Genomic DNA, 4,407 nt, shown 5'->3' with positions numbered 1-4,407 from the left:
GTACTTGATAAGTCTTGAACTTCATTTATTATGGTCTTAAAAAAAGGATGTGGAAAATACAACTGTTTGTTCACCATGTTCACCATAGCCGCTGTGTGTTTACAGCTTGTTCCAGTGTGACTCCTCAAGGGGCACACAAGAACAAACAAACAAAAATATGAATGCAGCTTGCTTTAAATAATTTACTGTGTACAGAAAACTCAGCATATCCAGTAGACTTAAACTGACTGTACATATTATGCACTTAGCAATATTGTGTGTACTGTTATTAGAATACCACCATGCATATTTCTGTTTTTGAAGAAATCTGGAGATGTGCCTTTGCATAATCATATCTTTACTGTACTTTCTGTTTTTTTTTACAGTTATTTCATATTCTTATAGCAACATACTATTGATTGAGCACCTTTTGTATAATTTCACAAAGTATTATGGGTATGTGGAGGTCTCGGGACACAAAAGCCAAATCTTGTCAAAAAGATTTCAAGTGTAGACCTCAGAAACAGGCCTCAGTGGACTATGAGTGACAAGCCTGAATAAAGAAGTAAATGTAGTGAAAACAAAAACAATTGTTGATGTATCTTTTTATTTCAATTTATATATTCTGTCAAACATACAGTGTGTCAGTGAGTATGTGTCAGTATGGGAGACTGAGACATTTAAGACGTGTGACAGTAGATGTAACGAAAACACCAAGATACACATTTAGAACTAAGTTGCTGCTCGGTGTGAGCAGCGGTTGCCGTTTCCTCGCAGCCCCACTGACTCTCAGTGAAAGATGTGTAAAATTGGATAAAGATTGGATCTGACAAATTGAGCAGTCGAGGTTGAAAGAACGGCTTTCCGTCAAGTTCTGCTGATTAGATTTGTAGCCGTTGTGGACGGCTGCTAAATGACTTCACTATGTTCCCAGTGGAGCTGTTGATTGCCACGAGAAAAGTGACTTACATATGTTAGTGCTCATCCAATTAAACAAATAGCACCAGGAAGGTATTTATAAAGAGGTGCATCTGTCTTATCAGCCTTAAACTGCATCCTCTGTCAGCCTTACATAAATAAAGTTCAGGTTTAAGTTACTGTTAAAATTCTTTTCCTTTGAGCGGTTGGCTTCACTTACATGTAAGTGTTACTTACATCAATAAGCGTGAAACAGCCTGGCACTTATCTATAATCAAGGTGTTTAGAAGCATGTTGTGGACTCATCCTCATTAAGGCTAATTTATAGTCTACATTAGATAAGTGTACAGATACGGTGGGGGGGGGGGCAGTTTTGCCAGTAGTTCAAGCAGACGATCATAGGACATGAGGAAGAAATTTCAACAATAGCGTCACTTTTTTAGGAAAACTACAGGTCTCTATATGATGTTAGATCACCTGGGCACAGCGACAAACAGATGCTTTAGCCTCTTTCTTAAAACGTACATTATCACAACCTCCTCCACCATCGCCATATTTGTTGTTGTCAGAAACCTTTGACTCTGCGCTGCCCTCTAGTGGATGTGCTCCTTACAGCCATGCCAACGTGGAGGACACATTGAAGTACATGGGCAGTGGCGGTTACACAGTAGGAAACAAACGTATTTCTTTTCATACGTAAAGATGCATTAATGAACCTTTAGATGAACTGAGCGGAAGTCACTGGTAAACTAGATCAGCTTGAGGAGGATCAATGGAGTCATGAGGTTCAGTGACTGAGGCAGAGGGAGCTGAGGACCGGGAAGCACACACCCTGTCTCAGACAGACAGCAGGGGGTCCCCCATCACCAGCACCACACTGTGGCTCCTGCTGTGTAAGAGGTTCTTAATGAGAAATGGGTGGAGGGGTTGCTGCCTTGAGCTGATCGGGGTTGTCTGGGTACAGAACTGAATTGAAACAACAGTGAATTTCAGCTAAATTAGCAACAACAACACTATAGCACACAAGGTGCGGTTTGAGGTGGAGTGTTGAAATGTTGCCATGAGAACATCTGCACACTTGTTGCATCTCCATTAATATGATTGGACGTTATCTCGCTCTCACAGCCATGCAGTTGAGCCAGTGATTATAAAGCATGGATGAAACAGCTGATGCTAATAACTGAATGAAACTGCAACACCACAGAGCTCCAAGTTAAACCATGATACAGTATGCTAACTGTGACAGGCTAAGCTAATGGTTAGCTTTAAACCATGATCATGATTTCATTCCAAATCAGGTTTTATGAAACCAGCATTTCATCAGTGTCCACTTGGAATCAATAAAATAATATTACATTTGCTGAACTTTGGATTACTTGGAACACTGGTGCACATTTGACACTGGAATATCATATTGAACTTTATTCTTCTTTATTCTTGTTTTGAGACTAAAGAGAGTAAAATGCTGTCATATTCACTCTATATTTACAAAAACACAACTAGCATGGGAAAAAAACAAGCTCAGATGCGAATTCCACACAGAAGATAAAATCACAGACATCAGCACACAGGGAAATTCTGTTATGCATTTTTTTCACAAATAAAATGCACAACAGAAAACTACATGATGATGCAATTATAATGAAAGTGATTAAAATACTTTAAAATTATAGACAACTTAAAACGTTCACTTTATAATAGTACATCTTGCATTCAAGTTCAATACACACTAACTGGGGCACCTTAATGGAGCGGGGGGTTAGGTTTCCAAGGGCCCTGCGCTGTCAGGAGGCCCTCACACAATGTTATCATTTTTGAAAGTTAAGTACATGAAATAAACTTGGGGTTTGTTTCTCAAATTATGACAAAATGATCAGGATAGCCTTTATATGTCACCTCTCTCTCTGTTCTTTGCATGGTTTCATCTTGCGTAGACACACAGAATCAAGATGCTTGCTTTCCAGTAGGTGCACTTCAAGCAGAACAGGTGAACTGTCTGTAGATTTGACATGTCGTCGTCGGAGAAGTCAGTATATGAAAAATGAAAAGCAAGGCAACAGGAAGCTGAAAGGGAGAAAAATGGGCCGACTGTTAGACACAAAGAAAGGTACGGACCTTCCTTTAGTGCCCGTTATTATATTATTAGATACATTATTCCATAGGGCTCAAACTTCTAGCCGCGCCCCTGCACACCAACAAAAGACCAGTAATGATAAAAGACCACAAATAACATAATACATCAGCAATCAGTACAGGCCACAGTAACACAAAAAGGGTAAACTTGGCAAAATCAATAAAGCAAAACAACAAATCTCCTATCTGATTCTCTGGCTCGTTAATTTTCATTGTTCATTATCCAATGCCCTTGATTGTAACAATTAACAGCTGTTGCTGCACAAAGAAAACCAGTTTATCATGAGAGTTGGGTAATGGTAAATGTACATTTCAACTGAAATAGACATAGCAGTTATTAGACAATAAAATAGATAAAGTAGAGCAGATCTACAAGCACTGATAGGAAGTCAGCATTGCAGTAGTTTATAGCAACATTATTTGGTTTCCTGGTATAATTTCCTTCATGAATACTCTAATTGTTCCGTCATGCTGTGATTCCACCCTCCTGCAGCACTGCCTGCATGAATATTGATGAGACCAGCAGTTTTCTTACCTTTTTCATGCTCTAACCTGCCTCAGGTCCAGAGGCAGGTGTAGTGCGGCTTCCTGTTGGGATCCCCTTCGGATGAGTAAAACAGAGCGCTTTCTGTCTTTTGGTGGAGCCATCGGGGATACAAGCTAAATTACACGTGGGCCAGAGATCACAGTGAATTATTTAGTGCTTCCTGCCCTGTGCCCTGCTGCACATCTCGGGATTGCATCGCAGGGGGAGCAGAGTCAGGCCAGGACATGCCTTCAAGCTCTTATTACAACCTCGTATTCCTGAGGCAGCCATCATAGCAATCGATACAGTCTGTCCCCTGCAGGGTTTAACTGGACTTAAAAAGCAATACAGGGAGGAGGACTTGTGTAAAAAAAGATGTCCATTAAAAACATTTCAATAGTTGTAATACAAAGCACTTTCTTCATTTTTAGCTAAGAACAGGTGATAAAGTAATTGTTTGCCTGCTGTTTACACCCTAACAGTCAGATTAGCCATTTAAAGCACGCAATTGAATTATTTCCTCCAAGCGATCCATTGCATTTTATAGATCAGTGGACAACAGCCCCCTCCCCTCTCTCCATGACACTGACACAGATACATTGTGGAAGTGATTGGATTGTCGGATGTGGCTAAATTGCCTTGGCTGTGAGTGTTGTGGCTCCGGAGCAGAGCTGGAGGACGGCCGCTGAGGGAGGGAGATAAGGGACAATGGCACCTGATGAAGATGATGGCTTAAGGGGGAAGTCTTGGGATGGAGCAGAACATATAATGTTTGTCTTCTCAAAACCACGGCTAATCCGATTACTGTCTCCATTCTCTGTGGGATGTCTTTTGAGTTGGGTGCAATAACA

General features: G+C 40.6%; 1 long non-coding RNA gene across 1 annotated transcript; it reads right to left on the bottom strand.

The window, feature by feature from the left end:
* Positions 1 to 1,391: 1,391 nt before the first annotated feature.
* On the bottom strand, positions 1,392 to 3,706 carry LOC117761462. Its single transcript, XR_004613833.1, has 3 exons — positions 3,566 to 3,706; positions 2,794 to 2,961; positions 1,392 to 1,786 (listed from the first exon to the last, which is right to left on the bottom strand). It is a non-coding gene; the product is annotated as an uncharacterized LOC117761462 (long non-coding RNA).
* Positions 3,707 to 4,407: the final 701 nt, after the last annotated feature.

This window comes from Hippoglossus hippoglossus, chromosome 5, assembly GCF_009819705.1.
Source record: "Hippoglossus hippoglossus isolate fHipHip1 chromosome 5, fHipHip1.pri, whole genome shotgun sequence".
In the NCBI taxonomy this organism is placed as follows: Eukaryota; Metazoa; Chordata; class Actinopteri; order Pleuronectiformes; family Pleuronectidae; genus Hippoglossus; species Hippoglossus hippoglossus.
This window is presented reverse-complemented; position numbering and strand designations above follow the sequence as displayed.